Raw genomic sequence first — 20,483 nt, forward strand, 5'->3', positions numbered from 1 at the left:
CTTTAGGATCAAGAATTTGGGTTGAACTTGGGTAGGGATTTGGAAAATGAAAAGAAACAGAAAAAAATGAATAAATAAAATATCTTATATTTTACTCTCCTTTTCCTTTCCCTTTCCAAATCACTACTCAAATTCATAATCCAAATCCAAACACAGCCTTCAGGAAAAACCCAAATTTTTACCAATCAACATATCCAACACGCAATTCTCTAAATGACCAAGTTAAGGATGTTTTTCAACACACCAATTTTTTTACCAAATCACAACAACCCATCAACACAAACAACATTAAAAAAACAAAAAAAAAACAAAACAAAACCCAGCTCTCCAAATTAACAAAAAACGAGATCTTCATCATAATTTAACTGAGAAGGGAATTCGGAAGAAGATGACAAACCTGTTGAGATTGAGACCCTTCAGAAGATAGAGGTTTCATCTGCTCATGTTGGAAAATGTCTTTACCGTAGAAGATAAATATGAAGATTGAAAAGGCAAAGAGAAGGATTGCGTAAACTATTGATCTATCTAACAATAAACAAGAAACAACTACCTTGGGGTGTGACAAATGTTGATAGTTTTTATCAATGATGTGTTGAAAATTCCATGTGGATTTACTCCTATTCTAGCCTCTCTCACAAGCACCAAACGGGTGCTTCCTCATTTAACCATATTAAACTAGCCAAAGTTCTTGTACAATATCCCCAAAAATAAAAAAATTCAAGTTTATAAAAAGAAACTTAAAACACATTATAAAAGAATACTACAATTAAACCACAAGTTTATAAAAAAATTGCAAAACTACTTTTATTCCTCACTATGCCATAATATGGCAGACAAACAATTATCACTATTCAGCCCATAGCTCTTTATCAGGGCTTCCCAAAAGGAACTGTTGTGGTTATCTTACTAGATGGGTTTGCGATTTCCGTAAAATTTTTGTAACCTCATTTTCTCTAGTCGTGAAATTTTCCTCCTTAGGCTTAATATGGCCATCAGATTCAGGTTTGGCCACTGAATTCCTCTCCTCTGGAGGTAAAATCTGCTGCAAAAACCTATGTATCATCTCGTAGCTGGTAAATGTTATAACAGCAGATGGAGTCGTTCTAAATAGGTTAGCTGCACAACCTCTATGTCCTCATGTCTATATCTATATATATATTTATATATTCATACACGTGAAGATAGAAATCTTGGTTGTCACAGATGAGAAAATCCAGACACTTACCTCGTGGGGGTAAGTCATTACAGAGGCAACTAATTTAGATACTGCTGAGGCAATCACAAGTTTCCCGGGACTTAGCTTACTGGTGGTTGTATTATCTGAACCATCAAGTATGATCATCATCAATCACATCTCATAATCACATTCGATTAACATCTACAGTCGATTCAAAAAGGAAAGAGGAAAAGAAAGAATGGCAAGAAGAAAACCTTACCCCTTTTCGCGAAGTAGGACTTGATCTTTTCATAAGCTGGAAATTGGATTGCAACATGACTTATCCCAACTAGTGAAGGCAAAAGACCACTGCTTAAACCACAAAAATTGGCATTATGACACTGAAAATATTTAGTTGAACAGTTCGGTAACTATGATGGCAAAAACATTCTCAGCTCATACAGCTTTAGACACTATGGTACTATTATTTTCTACAAACTTTTATCTAGTTTACCAGAAAAAGGAGAACAAGTTGCATCAATGTGCAAAATCTCTGGTTCTGTACCGGTGAATCATGAAGCCTGAATCTACCAACTTACAAGTGAAATATGAAGTAAGAATTACTGACCTATACAGATCATAACAAAAATCAGATCACAACTAAGATCATATTACTAAGATCATATTTCGAATCATATTTCGAATCAGATCTGGTCCACAACAAAAATCAGATCATAAATATTTCGAACTAAGGTCATAAAAATCATATCACAACTAAGATCATATTTCGAATTAGATCTGTTGGTCCACAACAAAAATCAGATCTGTTGGTCCACAAAAAATCAGAGATGAGAGATCAGGGAGAGAGAGAGAGAGAGAGACGCTTACCTGTGTGTGAGTCGATCGGTGCAGAGATGCAAAACCAGAGAGTGAGTGTGAGACTGATGAGATGAGAGAGTGAGGGAGACAGATCAGATCAGATCAGAGATATATATATATATCTGATATATATATATATATATAAAACAAAAAAAATCAACGATCGGGAGAGAGAGAGACAAAGATTGAGAGAGTTTACCTGTGAAGTAGATTGATCGGCTGTGCGATGATGATCGGAGCGATGAGATGAGAAAGTGAGTGATCGGTGCAGAAAGTTTCCATGTTGAATGATCGGCTGCCAGAAACGAGAGAGTGAGAAAGAGAGACTGTGAGATGGTGAGTGAGTGAGTGATGGTGAGACTGAGAGAGAGCGAGAGAGAGAGAGAGAGAGAGAGTGAGGGAGCCGATTATAGATTAGGGTTTTTTTTTTCTTTTGTTTTGTTTGTTATAGGTGAGTGAGATGGTGAGTGAAAGATGGACGGTTAGATTTGAAAGAGGGGAAAAAAAAATGAATTTTTTTCTTTTTGATTTTTTTATGAAATTTTATTTTTTTGAATTTTTTTTTTCTAATTTTCATTACAAATGAATATTTAAATAATAAAAGGAATTTTTTTTTTTCGCAACGGAGGATGTCATTGCTAAAAAAAATTATTTTTTATTAAAATAATTTTTTTATAGTTAATGAATTTTTATTTTTATTTTTATTTTTTCATTTAGTAAGGTTAAAAATTTATTTGTTTCATATTTATTTTAATGAATATAAAATTATTATTATTTTTTTATTTGGTAGAAATAGGGATAATATTTTCCATTAAAATAAAGTTAATTTTTTGTGGCCAATGAGAGAAAGAGATATAGAGAGAGAGACGGGGAGACAGAGAGAGAAAGAGATAGAGAGAGAAACATAGAAAAATAGAGAGAAACAAGATATGAGCGAGAGATAGACAAAGAGAGAGAGAAATAGAGCGAAAAGAGATGATCGAGAGAAAGACATAGAAAAAGGGAGACGGAGAGAGAAGAAAGATGAGCGAGAGAGACAGAGAGAGAAATAGAGAGAAGATAAATAAGCGAGAGAGAAGAGAGATAGAGAGATAAGAGGGATAGAGAGAAGAGAGATGAACGAGAGACAAAGAGAGAAAGAGAAAGAGACAGAGACAAAGGCTGACAGATAGAGAAGAGTGATAAGTGAGAGAGAAAAGAGAGGTAATATTTTGTGGTAGAGGAGAGGAAACGGCAGTAGTGGTGAAGGTGGTGGATAAAAGACGGTGGTGGTAGTGGTGATGGCGAAGGAGATTAGTGGTGAAGTTGTGGTAGTAGTAGAATAGATGGAGTGGCAGTGGTGAAAGAGAGGTAATGGTAGTAGTAGTAGTGGCAATAGTGGTAGTGGTGGTAGTGGAGTGGTGGCGATGGTAGTAATAATGGTAGTCATAAAGGTGAAATGGCGACCGTAGTAGTAGTGGTGGTAGTGAAATGGCGTTTGTAGTAGTGGTGAAGGTGATAGAGGAGATGAGCAGTAAGAGAAAAAAATGAGTGAGAGACACAGAGAGAGAGAGATAAAAGAGATAGAGAGAAGAGAGCTGAACGAGAGACACAGAGAAAAGAGAGAGACAGGCAGACAGAGAAGAGTGATGAGTGAGAGAGAGAAAGAGAAGAGTGACAGAGACACAGAGAGAAAGAGAGAGACGGACAGACAGAGAAGAGTGATGAGTGAGAGAAAGAGAGAGAGACAGAGACAGAGACAGAGAGAGATAGAAAAGAGAGACAGAGACACATAGGGTTTTTTCATTTTGGTAGAAATTAGGGATTTTGGCTCTAAGAGATTGGGGATTTTGGGGGGCGCGGGAATGGAAGAAAATGGGGAAACCGAGCGGGCAGGATTGGGAAAAAATAATAATAATAATAATAATTTTCAACATAAATGAATATTTAAACAATAAAAAATAATAATAATAATTTTTATTTTTATTATAAATGAATATTTAATGAATGAAAAATTATTATTATTATTTTTTATTTGGTAGAAGTAAGGATAATATTTTAATAAAAAATATTTTCTATTAACAGTGATGAGTGAGTGAGAGAGAGACGGAGAGAGAGAGAGAGAAACAAATAGACAAAGAGAGAAAGAGATAAAGAGAGAGAGACAGGAAAAGAGAGAGAGAAAAAAAGATAACCAAACACATAATTCAAAACTCTTTTCAAAGCTTAATTCAAATCAATTTTTTAAATATTTTAAATATTTAAATATTTAAATATTTTAAAAATATTTTAATTTTGTGAGAGACAGATAAAGAAGAGAGATAAAGAGAGAGACAGAGATAGAGTGATGAGCGTGAGAGAGAGACAAAGTGGTTGCTAAAAGTGTATTTTTTTATAGTGGATCGATAAATCGAGAAAGAGCTCGATAAATAGAGAAGATGGGAGTAAAAGAGTGAGCAAGGCAAACATAGTGAATGATAAATAGATAAATAGACAAATATACAGATAGAGAGAGAGAAAAGAGTGATGAATGAGAGAGAAACAAGGAGAGAGAGAGAGATAGACAGAAAAAGAGATAGAGAATTATGTTTAGAAACAAATGGTCAAGAAATGGCACAATCTTTCTATAACGGAAATGAAGCAACTTGGAAAAGCATGAACTAATTTTTTGCAGTAGAGGAAAAGGAGCGGCAGCAGTAGTGAAAGTGGTGGATAAGAGATGATGGTGGTGGCGGCGGTGATGGTGATGGCGAAACAGATTAGTAGTGAAGTTGTGGTAGTGGTAGTGTAAATGGAGTGACAGGGGTGAAAGAGAGGTAATGGTAGTAGTAGTGGTAGTGGTGGTAGTGGAGTGGTGGCGATAGTAGTAGTAATGGTAGTCGTAGAGGTGAAGTGGCTACAGTAGAAGTAATGGTGGTGGTGGAATGGTGTTTGCAGTAGTGGTGAAGGTGATAGAGGAGATGGGTGGTGAGAGAGAGAAATGAGTGAGAGACAGATAGAGAAGAGAGAGAAAGACAGAGTGATGAGCGAGAGAAAGATAAAGAGAGAAGGAGATATAGAGAGAGATAGAGAGGCAATGAGAGAAATCGATAGAGAGAGACATATAGAAAAATAGAGATAAACAAGAGATGAGAGAGACATATAGAAAGAGAGCGAAAAGAGATGAACGATAAAGAGAATAGAAAAATAGAGAGATAGAGAGAGCGAGAGAGACAGAGAGAGAAAAGAGATGAGAGAGATAGAGAGAAGAGAGAAGAGCGAGGGAGACATAGAGAGAAGACAAATGAGAGAGATAGAGAGAAGAAAGATGAACGAAAGACACACAGACAAACAGATAGATAGACAAACAGACAGAGAAATAAGAGTGATGAGTGAAAGAGAGAAAGAGAATAGTGGTGGTAGTTGAATGGCATTTGCAGTAGTGGTAAATGTGGTAGAGAAGATGGGTAGTGAGAGAGAAAGATGAGTGAGAGACGAATAGAGAAAAGAGATAGAGAGACAGAGTGATGAGCGAGAAAGAGACAAAGTGGTCGCTAAAAGTGCATTTTCTTGTAGTGGATCGATAAATCGATAGGGAGCTCAATAAATAAAGAAGACAGATAATTCAAAACACTGTTTAAAACTTAATTCAAATCAATTTTTTAAATATTTTAAATATTTAAATATTTTAAAAATATTTTAATTTTGTGAGAGACAGATAAAGAAGAGAGATAGAGAGAGAGAGACATAGAGATAGAGTGATGAGCGAGAGAGAGATAGACAAAGTGGTTGCCAAAAGTGTATTTTCTTATAGTGGATCGATAAATCGAGAAGGAGCTCGATAAATAGAGAAGATAGGATTAAGAGAGTGAGCAAGTCGAACATAGTGAGGGAGAAATAGACAAATAGACAAGTAGACACAGAGAGAGAAAAGAGTGATGAGTGAGAGAGAGACAGGGAGAGAGAGATAGACAGAAAAAGAAATAGAGAGAGATGGAAAGATAGAAAAAGAGAGAGAAACAAGAGATGAGCGAGAGATAGACAAAAAAAGAGAGAAATAGAGCGAAAAGAGATGAGCGAGAGAGAGACACAGAAAAAGAGAGAGACAGAAGGAGAAGAGAAATGAGCGAGAGAGATAGAAAGACAAGAGAGAGAGAAAGAGAGAGAAAAAGAAAGAAATGAGAGAGATAGAGATAAGAGAGATGAGCGAGATAGACAGAGAGAGAAAACAGATGAGAGAGATAGAGAGAAGAGAGATAGACGAGAGACACAGAGAGAAAATGAGAGAGAGAGAAACAGGCAGACATAGAAAGAGATAGAGATAGAGAGAAATGAATGAAAAGAGATAAAGAGAAGAGAGAGAGATAGAGACAGAAAGACAGGAAAATGAAAAAATGAATGAAAAGAGAAATGTTATATCAAAAGAGTAAGACGACATTGTTTTTTTTAATTTATTTTGTGACAGAAAAATACCGTTGAATTTATTCAAATCATTTTGTGACTGTATATATATGAAGCTATCTCAAAACCACAATCACCAAAATCTTTTAAAAATTCACTAAATACCAAAAATACAAAAAGAAATATCATAATTCAATACATTTTTTTTTGTATTTTTATGTATTTATTAATTTTTAAAAATATTTTTTCATAAATTTTTTATTTTTTAGATACATCTAAGTAAGGTACATCTAAAAAAAATATTTAAAATTTTAAAAATATTCACTAAAAAAAAAACACAAAAGCCACTTTTTGTGACGGCAGAAAATGCCGTCTCAAAAAAGCAGAGTATTTGCGACGGCACCATTTGCCGTCTCAAAAAAGCAGAGCATTTGCGACGGCACTATTTGCCGTCTCAAAAAATGAGAGTATTAGCGACGGCAGAAAATACCGTCGCTAATACTCTCATTTTTTGAGACGGCAAATAGTGCCGTCGCAAATGCTCTGCTTTTTTGAGACGGCAAATGGTGCCGTCGCAAATACTCTGCTTTTTTGAGACGGCATTTTCTGCCGTCTCAAAAAGTGACTTTTTGAGACGGCAAGTGTGCCGTCGCAAATAGTTCCGTTTCATATACCCAGTTTTCTTGTAGTGTGGAAGACTGCACAAATGAGATGTGTAGTTGGATTTGATAAATCACTCATCTATGGAAAATATGATAAACTATCAATTGATAGATTTATTTATCTATTTAGAAATATCTGCTTTGGGCTATCGGTGGAGGATAGCTATGCTTGTTGTAGAAACTGCATAAGGATTAGGTGAATTAGAACTAATCAATTGAATTATGTCATTGAATGTGACTGTAGGATTAAACCATTGAATATGTGTTTTGATTAGTCATTGTTTATGACAAAGTGTTTAAATACATTGTATATGTATCATTGTTTAGGAGGAGATAGGAGATGCACTCCATTGTTTAGGAGGAGATAGGGGATGGACTCCATTGATAATTAAGTTGGCCGGAGTGTCCAGGGTGAAAGTCCCAAAACCTTATATATTTATGGGTGCCGGTTCCCTCGGATGTAGTTCTGTAAAATGGCAAGACATTGAAGTGTTGGATTGATGAATGTATTGAATTGTGAATCATTGAGTTGTAGTCTCATATTGGTTGCTTTGATAATAACGAATTTGGTTAATTGATTTACCCAAAATGGAAGAATGAAAATGAATTGAGATATTGGTTATCTATATTGAATGATCTTGAAAAGAATATGTATTGGTTAAGAATGTTGCACATTTATCTAATGCTCATATTTTAGTTAATTCTCATATGTTGTTTAGTATATCTCTACTGGGTTTTGACTCACCCTGCTTAGGACACCATTTTCAGGTATAGGTGACATGCCGCCTCCAAGGTCATAGCTTCGGAGGTTTAGGGGTTGAAAGCTCCATTTTGCATGTTTTGTTTGTGTTTAATGATTATTCAAGCTGAGGACTTTATATGCATAGAGCTAAGACTCTTCTTTTGTTGTAACAAAGTGACAACTTAGAAAGATGTAAGCCCGTAGGGCACTTATTTCTGTTTTTAACATTTAGAGTTACATGCTATAGTTTTAGGATGAACATTTATAAAAGTGTAATGCATGTGATATCTTTTGTAATATTAACTCTGATTAATGAAAATATAACATTTCTATTATGTTTATAGATCTTGTGAATGATTGATTATATCATATTTTGAGGGCGTTACAAATCCTAAGACCACCACCTTATATAATATTATATAATATCATACGCAACCAGTGTGTGCATACATTATTTTTGTTGTCTGATTATGTTTAACCAAAAAGTGAAAATGAAAATGCAGCCTACAATGATTTTACAAACAAAAAAGCAACATGCCATCCTTTTCCCAAAAGGAAAACCAGCAAGCAAATGTTGTCTGATTCGTTTAGCATGTTAGGATTTTTGATTTTTTGATTATTTTATTCACAAAAAGAAAAAAAATAGGTTTTTTAGTCTAATAAAATAAAACATCACATCCAAACCATAATCATTTCATTTTTTCTTTCACATAAGTCAAAAAAGCCAAAAAGCCTATCCCAAACGAAGCTTTTTAACCCAAGCTAAAATAGCCAAAAAGTCAAAAATCAATCCCATCCCAAACAAACCCTAAATAGTTTATTTGATAGCCCACAAGCATATGGTTAACTTGATTACTGTATAGAGATTTTAATCTAGTCTGAAAGGTCTCTAGAAATTTATAAGGCAATTTAGTGAAGAATACTGTAAAGTGAGAGATTTATAACAAAAATATAGTATTGCTAATTAGATTTATTATTGCTACAACTAGAACTAGAAATATGCGTACTACTACAATTACCATCTCAACCTAGTAATACAAACTACAACATTCATTTCAATCTCATAATCAACATTGTCGTCAGTGGCGGAGTCAAGAATTTAATATAGGGACCACCTTGAAAAATCTAAAAATCTCCTAAATATTGATTTGTGATTATGTATCAATTTTAACCAGTAAATAACAATCCCAATCAAACAATCAAGGCAAATCAACACAACAATTTTCACGTGGAAAAGCCACAATTGGAGCGCCTCCAATTGTGATAAAAAAAACCACGGGCCACAGCCACAAAACAATCCACTACGAAGAAATAAAAGAATTACACAAGTGTGCTCTTAATTACCTAGCGAATCCACACTCGAATCGAACAAACCCCTATGTACCTCTTCCAGCCCTGTCTTTATCTCGGAATTGTCTTGCTCAATGTTGACTCCACAATGCAGATGTCGAATCCACGACGATGAGCCACTCCGGAATCCACCAAAGCTTCAGGCCCAAATTCCACAGAATCACCTAGATATTTAAAAATCTAGAAATCCTCTATATATTGATTTGTGATTATGTATCAATTTTTACCAGTAAATAACAATCCCAATCAAATAATCAAGACAAATCGACACAACGATTTTAACGTAAAAAAACCACAATTGGAGCGCCTTCAATTGTGATAAAAAACCACGAGCCACAGCCACAAAATAATCCACTAAGAAGACATAAAGGAATTACACAAGTGTACTCTCAATTACTTAGCGAATCCACGCCCGAATCGAACCGACTCCTATGTGCCTCTTCCAGCCCCATCTTCACCTCAGAATTGTCTTGCCCAACATTGAATCCGCAACGGAGATGTCAAATCCATGACAATGAGCCACTCCAGAATCCACCAAAGCTTCAAGCCCAAATTTCACGGAATCCACCGAAGAACAACTCTCTCTTTTTTGAATAAAACAAACTAAACAAACCCTTTGATATAATCCTCTCAATTCATGATTAATCTCTCACAAATATCAAAGGAAACAAGCAAAGAAGCTCTAGAAAAAAATCCTAATACCCAAGAAAAAGATCTGGAAGCCGTAACCCTAAAATCTAATAGACCCACATATTTATAGAAAACAGATCTGCGATCTCCGCTTGAGCGCAAGAATGGCCGCTCGAGCGGGAAAAAATAACTCCTAGTACTTTTGCAGGTGTCACAACCCAAACTCGCCCTTATGGGTTTAATGTCATAACCGGCCAGTAATCCTTGGATTACTAAAGGCCTCTGAACATAATAACTTATAATTAGGGGTTGCGGAAGAAAATAAAGAAACATACATAGTTCATTGAGTTGTGTAGACATGCATGAGACAAAAAACTTCAAAACAAACTTACATATCTATATATATATATAAGTGCATGTGACGTCATAAATACATTAGTCATATGTCACCCATTTCCATAGATAAAGCCAAAAGAGGACTTAGTCCAATGTGCAGATAAGCAAAACAAAACAAAAACATTTGCAGCTAGGTTACAAAACTTCACATCTCAAAAGGGAACCCCCCGGGTGGCACGGTGGCTGGCTGACTCTAACATCTCCAGGCGGCAGTTTAAGCCTGGTTACGCCCTTGCTCACCTACACACATAATATAAATTGTGAGCGAAAGCCCAATGAATAATAACGGAGTAAAGGGCTTCGATGAATGATGATGTCCATAACATAATCAGAAATCAGAGTTAATATCAGAAACAGATTTATATTTATATTTTTGTTCAAGTCAATAACAGAAATCAGAATACATACTTAATCCTGCATCCGTTAGCGCTAACAAATCACATATGGGGCATCGAAGATCATATTTGTCAGTCCCATAAAGGAACCTCCGGCTGGGTACGGATAATTTGTCAGTTCCATAAAGGAACCTCCAGACTGGGTACGGATAACTTGTTAGTTCCTTAAAGGAACCTTCGGCTGGGTACAGATAACTTGTCAGCTCCATAGAGGAACCTCCGGACTAGGAACAGATAACTTACTTGAGCCTCAAATACTAATTAGAATTTGGACAATCATTCATTGTACAGAACATAACATTTCACAAAATACATCTTATTTCATCGTATAGAAAATAATTAAGGTTGAACATAGCTTTACTAAGTTATTACTCACAATTGGGTCCAAAGCAAACAGACAGAGTAGGCAAATCAAGTGTCATATGGCACATGACCTACACCGTTACAGAACGAACACATGTTGAATTACACATTCGGAATCACTAACTTAATCCTTTCTTACCTTGGTGTGTTTCTAATTCTTATCATCATTATTATGTCTTAACCTTGGCCTAGGAATGCCTAGGATGTAATAAGGATGCTAAAATGTACTTGGAAACACTTAAAAAAGTTTGCTGAAAACAGGGGTCCCGCTCGAGCGTAACTTCCTTCACTCGAGCAGACATGCAAAATATGAGTGGTCGTTAGAGCACAACTTCTGCCACTCGAGCGATCTGTAACTTCTGCAAAAATACTGGTTGTGTGATTTCATGCTCAACGGACGCTCGACGATCGCTCGAGCATGAGACTCAAGTCATCGCTCGAGCGCACCTCTCGATGTGCAAGCGGTCTACAAAAACTTGAAACTTCCAGGAGCTTGCATTTTACACTCTAGCAGACTTCTGGTCGCTCAAGCGGAGGCGCAAAAAAAAAGGTGGCTGCTCGAGCACAAGATTTGTCGCTTGAGCGGAGAGGTCAAATTCTGTGATTTCCAGATTTATCTCTAAGTTTCCAAACTCAAATCGAATACTCCAAAACTCATTCTTTTGGACCAAACACTTGAGGAATCATATGTGAACTAGGAAAACATTGGGAATTCCAAATCATTTCGCAAAATCAAAGCCCAAAAACTTACCAATTGTGCAAAACCAAACCTAATTCTTAGAAAACATAACATGCATGTATTGCCTTAACTTCAAAATTTCCAAAACATGATCTAATGACACAAAATGACATGAAACTTGATGAATTCCCAAAACTAAGGTGAATTACTAACATGCATGAGAAAATTCTTAGGAAAATAACTTCAAAATGTTATGAAATATGCATACATGCATGGTTTGTGTTAATTTCTCCAATTCTAGCTTAATTTTTTGTGTAATCCTCTCAATTCTCTTGAATTCATGGTTTAAGCATCCATAATATACAATTTAAGGGTTGAATTCTTACCTAGAGTCTTAATTGGACAAGTGAATAAGCTTCAACTCCCAAATTCTTTGCAAGTCTCCAACAATTCCTAACATTTCCCCATTTTCCTAGTTTTTTATCTCAATTTTCTTCTATCTCTCTCTCTCCCACATTTTTTCTTCAAGGTAGGGTGATAGGAGAGTGTAAAGTAAGCTAATGTGTTCATATGGGCCTTATATAGGCTTAGTTAGTGGCTTAATTAAATTTTGATTAAGCTACTCAATTAGACATTAATTAATCAAATTTAATCGCTCTGATTCAAATTTTAATTAAACCTACCAAAAAAGTTCTAAAATTTCTAAACAACACATATATCAAGTCAAATTTGCTATCGGATGCCGATAAGGCCTTCAATTCACAAAATGAAACAGAAAAGCAAATAGATATTCTTACGAAGGACAGATAAAAACTCCAACAATGTAATGTACATGTAGTTAACTCAAGATTTCATCCTGACTACTTACTAGGCACGCTTAATCATGGATTATACGTCAATCATGTGTCAGGGTTGTTACAGTCCTCCCCCCTTAAAGAGTTTGGTCTTCCAAACTCGAATTGCCTTTATTCCGAAAGAATATTGGGTCCAACGAAAACAAATCTGGATATCTCTTCATCATATCCTCTTCTGTCTCCCAAATTGCATAAGTCCCTCCATGGTTTTGCCAATCCACTTTTACTAATGGAATTTCCTTGTTTCTCAATCTTTTGATTCGTTGATTCACAATTTGAATTGGCCTCTCCTCATAAGTGTAGTCATCTTTCAAAAGCACATGTGTTGGTATAATGACATGGAGTGGATCTCGTAAGTAATCCCGAAGCATTGAAACATGAAAAACATTGTGCATATTTTCCATCACCGGAGGTAAGGCTACTCGGTATGTTACTGAGTTGATTTTCTCTAAAACTTCATACGGGCCAACGTATCTTGGTGCTAGCTTTCCTTTCACCCCAAATTGCGTCTAATCCTTCATTGGAGTTACTTTTATAAATACGTGGTCACCAACTTCGTATTCTCTATTCCTTCTCCGGACATCCGCATAACTCTTTTGATGGCTCTGTGCAGTTTTTAGACGTTGTTGAATCAGTTTCACTCTCAGTTGTTTCTTGTACAAGTTCTGGTTCCAACAACGGTCTATCACCTACCTCAGCCCAGCAAATTGGAGATCAACACTTTCTACCATATAATGCTTCATAAGGAGCCATGCCGATACTCGAATGGTAGCTATTGTTATACACAAATTCGGCCAATGGTAAGTAGGTTTCCTAACTGCCTTGGAAATCTAGGGCACACATCTGTAACAAGTCTTCCAATGTTTGAATGGTCCGTTCAGATTGGCCATTTGTCAGTGGGTGATAAGCACTGCTTAGTTTCAATTCATTCCCTAGAGCTTGCTGTAGACTCTGCCAAAATCTTGAAGTGAACTTAGGATCTCTGTCAGATACAATAGATACGGGCACTCTATGTAATCTCACAATCTCATTAACATACAACTTAGCCAACTTATCCGCATTATACAAAGATTTGACAGGTAAAAAATGTGGAAATTTAGTCAAATGATCAACAATTACCCAGATAGGGTCCATACCTCGAGGAGAGCAAGGTAATCCCATAATGAAGTCCATCGTGATCTGTTCCATTTCCATTCCGGTATTGGCAGCGACTGTAGCAATTCGGCAGGTGGTTGATGTTCAGCTTTAACTTGTTGGCAATGTAAGCATCGAGCCACAAAATCAACAATGTTTTTCTTCATTCCCAGCCACTAGAAATTTTGTTTCAAATCGTCGTAAATCTTTGTATTCCCCGGATGTATAGAAAATTTAGAGGTGTGGGCTTCAGTCATAACACGTTTTTTCAAATCCGAACAATCAGGAGCGCAAAGTCTATTCTGGAATTTCAGCACATTATTCTCCAGCACTAATCCTAACTTCAGTTTTGAGTCCATGTCATCCACAATCTTTTCAAGAATTCATCTTGTAGTTGTTTCCCTCTAATCTCTTCAGTGATTGTACATTGAGCAGAGATGGCGGCCAAGATCCTGCCTGTTCACGCAATATAATTTCAATCTCATTTTTTTTCAAGTCACATAAAAATTCTCTTTGACTAGTGAGCAAACAAGACAAATTTCCAATAGATTTTTGGCTCAAGGCATCCCCCACTGTATTAGCTTTCCCTAGATGGTATAAAATCTGCAAATCATTATCCTTGATCAATTCAAGCCATCTTCTCTATCTCATGTTCAATTCTTTTTGGGTGAAGAAATATTTGAGGCTTTTATGGTCTGTGTACACTTCACAAGTCACACCATACAGATAATGTCATCAAATCTTCAAAGCAAAAACCACAGCGGCGAGTTCAAGGTCATGGGTCGGATAATTCTTTTCATAAGGACGGAGTTGTCGAGAGGCATAAGCAATTACCTTTCCATTTTGCATTAAGACACACCCCAAGCCTTTATAGGAAGCATCACTGTAAATCTAAAACCCATCCATTCCGTTTAGCAAAGTCAGGATTGGTGTAGTTACCAATCTGGTTTTCAATTCATGGAAGGCTGACTCCCGTTGATCGTTCTAATCAAATGGTATACTTTTATGTGTCAACTGTGTCAATAGCATAGCAAGTTTTGAAAAATCTTTCACAAATCTTCTGTAGTAACCTGCAAGTCCCAAAAAGCTTCTAACTTCTGACACATTAGTTGGTCTTGGCCAGTCCACAATGGCTTCAATTTTCTAAGGGTCAATAGAGATACCATCCTTGTTAATTACATGTCCCAAAAATGCCACATTGTCAAGCCAGAATTCACATTTGGATAATTTTGCATACAACTTCTTCTCTCTCAAAATCTGTAAAGTAGTTTGCAAATGGTTCTCATGCTCTTCCCTGCTTTTGGAGCAAATCAAGATATCATCAATAAATATAACAACAAATTCATCTAGATATGATTTAAACACCCTGTTCATAAGGTCCATGAAGACAACAGGTGCATTAGTCACCCCAAACGACATTACTAAAAATTCATAATGCCCATATCTAATTCTAAATGCAGTCTTCTCTACATCTTCTACCTTAACTTTTAATTGGTGATACCTAGACCTAAGGTCTATCTTAGAGAACACTTGTACTCTCTACAGTTGATTAAACAAATCGTTTATTCAGCGCAATGGATATTTGTTCTTGACAGTTACCTTGTTCAACTCACGATAGTCAATATATAGCCTCAAAGATCCGTCTTTCTTCTTAACAAATAGGATTGGAGCACCCCAAGGTGAAGTGCTCAAGCAGATAAACTTCTTGTCTAATAATTCCTGAAGTTGAGTTTTCAATTCTTTCAATTCAAAAGTGGACATTCTGTATATGGTTTTAGAAATTGGTTGTGTTCCGAGTACAACATCAATGGTAAACTCAATTTCCCAATCAATTAATTCTCCTGGCAATTCAGTTGGAAATACGTCAGGAAATTCATTTACTACAGGGATGTTCTCTGCAATGGGACTATCAGAAGTCATAGTCAAAACACAACACATATACCCTTTACATCCCTCCGTAAGCAATTTAACAGCTTTCATGGCAGAAATCAAGTATGGGGGAGGGACCACCCCATTCCCAGTAAACATAAACTCGAGTAACCTACATGGACGAAATATAACAGACTTATTCACACAGTCAATAGTTGCACAATACTTCGTTAACCACTCCATCCCTAATATGCAGTCAAAATGATCAATTCTCATAGGTAATAAATCAACATATAACGTCACATCACCAATCACAATGTCACATGTCGAATAAACATATGCACATACCATAGAGCCCCTAGACGACGTAGATACAAACAATAAATAATTCATGGATTCTAAGGGTCTAGTTAATTTTTGAGAAAAGGCATGCGACACAAATGAGTGTGTGGAACCAGAATCTATTAAGACATAGGCATTCTGAGCACAAATAGAGATTATACCTGACACCACAAATTCGGTGCTTTGTACATCTCCAGGCACTAATGCAAACACTCTCTCTTGTCTTAGCGTTTCAGTCTCGGTATTACCCCTGACATTAGTTCTTGAATTGGTCCTTGTTGTAGGAGCGGATCCGGCTGAACTTGCGGCAGGGCGGTTAGCATTCTCAAACCGCAATAGACAATCCCAAATCATGTGACCAGTCTTGTCATACCGAAAACACGCACCGGAGGCACAGTGGCACGGGCCTTTATGCTTCCTTCCGTAATCGAGACAATTTGGAGTAAAGCCACTAATCTGGCTAGAGCTCCTAGAGGATCTCGTATTCTACCTTTTTGGAAATGATCGGCCCTTCTTGAAATTGAATCCGGACCATTTACCCTTCCATTCAGTTGTTGGAGCTGGAGCTTGTTTCTTTGCTACCAAATTAGCCTTTGTCATCAATGCTCTATCAAGGACTTTTACATATGTTGACAATTTCAAGATGCCAACGCGGTCAAACACTTCCAAGTCCAAACCGCCTTCGAATTTTCGTGCCTTCTTGTAATCGTTGTCCACCATGTGTGGGGCAAAACGAGCTAATTCAGTAAACTTGGCCTCATATTCGGCCACTGACATTCTGCCTTGTTTGAGTTCTTAGAATTCTGACACTTTCCAATCTCTAAAGCATTGGGAAAAATACTTGTAGAAAATCTCACTAAACTGAGCCCACGTCATGTTCCCATTGTTAGTTCGAATCAGTAACCACCATCTCTGGGCTTCATCTTTTAACGTGTAGGTGTCCAAAAGAACTTTTTGCGTTTCCAAGCAAGGAATTACTTCAAATAGTTTCTCCATTTCAAGCAACCAGGTTTCTGCTTTTAAGGGTTCAATGCCACCCAAGAAAGTCGGTGGCTTCATTTTCATAAATTTCTTAGTCAAGTTGATTACATCATTGTTATCCGACTCATTTTGTGCTAGTGGAGGTAGAGGGGGTATAGGTTGTTGCCTCTGTTGCTATATTAGTGCTTCTGCCAGAACTGCAAGCATTTGTTCCATTCGGCTCATTCGAGCCACAGATGATTCAACTGTTCCATTGCTTCTTGTATTTTCCATTTGCTATAGGTAAACAGAGCACCATAAACACAGGAAAATTGTCCTTGGTTTCAATATTCAGATCATTCATTTCAATTTTATGGGGTCATGGTCAAATTTAGTCTTCACATTTGAAGAACACAAACACATCACACATGCAGATGGAATCCTACTTTTACTAAGACATCCTAAGCTCATATGGACTCGTGTGTGTGGTAGAACACGTGCTCTGAAACCACTCTATCACAACCCAAACCCGTCCCTATAGTTTTAGTGTCGTAATCGACCAGTAATCCTTAGATTACCAAAGGCCTTTGAACAGAATAACTTATAATTAGGGGCAGCGGAAGCAAATAAATAAACATACATAGTCCATTGAGCTGTGTAAACATACATGAGATAGAAAACTTCAAAACAAACTTACATATAATATATATATATATATATAAGTACATGTGGCGTCATAAATACATTAGTCATACGTCACCCATTTCCACAGATAAAGCTAAAAGGGGACTTAGTCCAATGTGCCGATAAGCAAAACCAAACAAAAACATCTGTAGCAAGGTTACAAAACTTCACATCTCAAAAGGGAACCTCCCCAGGAGGTACGGTGGCTGGCTGACTTTAACCTCTCCAAGAGGCAGCTTTGGCCTGGTCATGCGCTCGCTCACCTACATACATAATATAAATAATGAGCGAAAGCCCAATGAATAATAACAGAGTAAAGGGTTTTGATGAATGATGATGTCCATAACATAATCAAAAATCATAGTTCATATCAGAAATAGATTTATATTCATATTCTTGTTCAAGTCAATAACAGAAATCAGAATACATACTTAATCTTACATCCGTTAGCGCTAATAGATCACATACGGAGCATCTATGATCATACTTGTCAATCCCATAAAGGAACCTCCAGCTAGGTACGGATAACTTGTCAGTTCCATAAAGGAACCTCCAGACCGGGTACGGATAACTTGTCAGTTCCTTAAAGGAACCTCCGGCTGGGTACAAATAACTTGTCAATTTCATAGAGAAACCTCCAGACCGTGAACAGATAACTTACTTGAGCCCCGAATACTTATCAGAATTTGGACAATCATTCATTGTATAGAACATAACATTTCATAAAATAGATCTTATTTCATCATACAGAAAATAATTAAGGTTAAACATAACTTTACTAAGTTATTATTCACAGTTGGGTCCAAAGCAAACAGACAGAGTAGGCAAATCAGGTGTCTTATGGCGTGTGACCTATATAGTTACAGAACGAACACATTTTGAATTACACATTCGGAATCATTAACTTAATCCTTTCTTATCTTAGTGTGTTACTACTTCTTATCCTCATTATTATGTCTTAACCTTGGCCTAGGAATGCCTAGGATGCAATGAGGATACTAAAATGTACTTGGAAACACTTAACAAAATTTGCTGAAAACAAGGGTCCCGCTCGAGCACAACTTCCTTCGCTCGAGCAGACATACAAAATATGAGTGGTCGCTCGAGCGCAACTTCTGCCACTCGAACAGTCTGTAAACTTCTGCAAAAGTACTGGTTGTGTGATTTCACGCTCAATAGACGCTCGACGGTCGCTCGAGCGTGAGACTCAAGTCCTCGCTTAAGCGCACCTCTCAACGGGAGAGCAGTCTACAAAAACATGAAACTTCCAAGAGCTTACATTTCACACTCAAGCGGACTTTTGGTCTCTCGAGCGGAGGTGCAAAAACAAACGTGGCCACTAGAGCGCAGGATCTGTTGCTCGAGCGGAGAGGTCGAATTCTGCGATTTCCAGATTCATCTCTAAGCTTTCAAACTCAAATCAAATACTCTAAAACTCATTCTTTTGGGCCAAACACTTGAGGAATCATATGTGAACTAGGAAAACATTGGGAATTCCAAATCATTTCGCAAAATCAAAGCCCAAAAACTTGCCAATTGTGCAAAACCAAACCCAATTCTTAGAAAACATAACATGCATGTATTGCCTTAACTTCAAAACTTCCAAAACATTATCTAATGACACAAAATGACATGAAACTTGATGAATTCCCAAAACTAAGGTGAATTAGTAACACGCATAAGGAAATTCTTAGGAAAATAACTTCAAAATGTTATGAAATATGCATGCATGCATGGTTTGAGTTCATTTCTCCAATTCTAGCTTAATTTTTTGTGTAATCCTCTCAATTCTCTTGAATTCATGGTTTAAGCATCCATAATATACAATTTAAGGGTTGAATTCTTACCTAGAGTCTTAATTGCACAAGTGAAGAAGCTTCAACTCCCAAATTCTTTGCAAGTCTCCAACATTTCCTAGCATTTCCCTTTTTCCTAGCTTTTGATCTCAATTTTCTTCTATCTTCCTCTCCCATGTTTTCTCTTTAAGGTAGGGTGATAGGAGAGTGTAAAGTAAGCTAATGTGTTCATATGGACCTTATATCGACTTAAGTAATGGCTTAATTAAATTTTGATTGAGCTACTCAATCGGACATTAATTAATCTAATTTAATCGCCCCAAATCGAATTTTAATTAAACCTACCAAAAAAATTCTAAAATTCCTAAATAACACATATATCAAGTCAATTTTGTGATTAGATGCCGATAAGGCCTTCAATTCACAAACAGAAATAGCAATGCAAACAGATATTCTTACGAGGGACAGATAGAAACTCAAATAATGTAATGCACAAGCAGTTAACTCAAGATTTCATCTTGACTAGTTACTAGGGATGCTTAATCATGGATTACACATTAATCATGTGTCAGGGTTGTTACAGCAGGTGAGTGAAACTTCTAAAAAGTCATGATCTCCACTCGAGCGCAGGAATGGCCACTCGATCCCCGACATAGGCAGTGAAGTGGCAAACATGAAAGAATTAACACCACAAACTTCTCTACAAGGCACAATTCGGGTTGGATTCGTATATAAAACTCATAGCCTCACTGAAATAAAAGCTGAACAAAATTACAACTGAAAGGAGTATTATTAATCGGGTGTAGACACCCCATTTTTTACGACCCTTACGACTTGGACTTCCTCACATGCACACCCGATGATGAACATATTTGCTCGCCAAATGCTCGAAGTCCTCAGCGGAATGCCACAATTTTGAGCCTTTCAAACCCTGTACCTTTGTTGTTCCAGTTTTGGACCAAGCCTAGTTTTCCAAGCCTGCAGCCTCTGGTGGCTTGCCGGCCATCACTTTTTGGCTGTCAACCACTGATGGCCAGCCGGCAACCAATGTATTTTGCAAATATTTTATGCCAGTTGTGCTAGCTGTTTGCACAGATGCATGCATCTATCTCCACGTGTAGGGCTACATTTCCTTGAGGGAATTTCATGTTTTCTATAAATAGGAGGCCCCTCTCTCATGTTTGAAGGTTAAAAAAACTTTGACATCAAAACTTTTCCTCTCTCTACAATTCT

At 36.8% G+C, this 20,483-nt stretch overlaps 1 protein-coding gene and 2 long non-coding RNA genes across 6 annotated transcripts in view; 2 read left to right on the top strand and 1 right to left on the bottom strand.

The window, feature by feature from the left end:
• The window catches only part of LOC114276085 (plastid transcriptionally active protein), a 302,545-nt gene that overhangs the window by 81,009 nt on the left and 201,053 nt on the right, over positions 1-20,483 (top strand). The gene's annotated exons all lie outside the window — the stretch shown is intronic.
• LOC145790953 (uncharacterized) overlaps positions 1-20,483 on the top strand; it is a 215,388-nt gene that overhangs the window by 80,658 nt on the left and 114,247 nt on the right. The gene's annotated exons all lie outside the window — the stretch shown is intronic.
• On the bottom strand, positions 1,148-2,663 carry LOC145790951 (uncharacterized). Its single transcript, XR_014330410.1, has 4 exons — positions 2,235-2,663; positions 2,045-2,097; positions 1,437-1,525; positions 1,148-1,320 (listed from the first exon to the last, which is right to left on the bottom strand). It is a non-coding gene; the product is annotated as an uncharacterized LOC145790951 (long non-coding RNA).

Source organism: Camellia sinensis, chromosome 5 (genome assembly GCF_055761805.1).
Source record: "Camellia sinensis isolate YWXY chromosome 5, ASM5576180v1, whole genome shotgun sequence".
Taxonomy (NCBI): domain Eukaryota; kingdom Viridiplantae; phylum Streptophyta; class Magnoliopsida; order Ericales; family Theaceae; genus Camellia; species Camellia sinensis.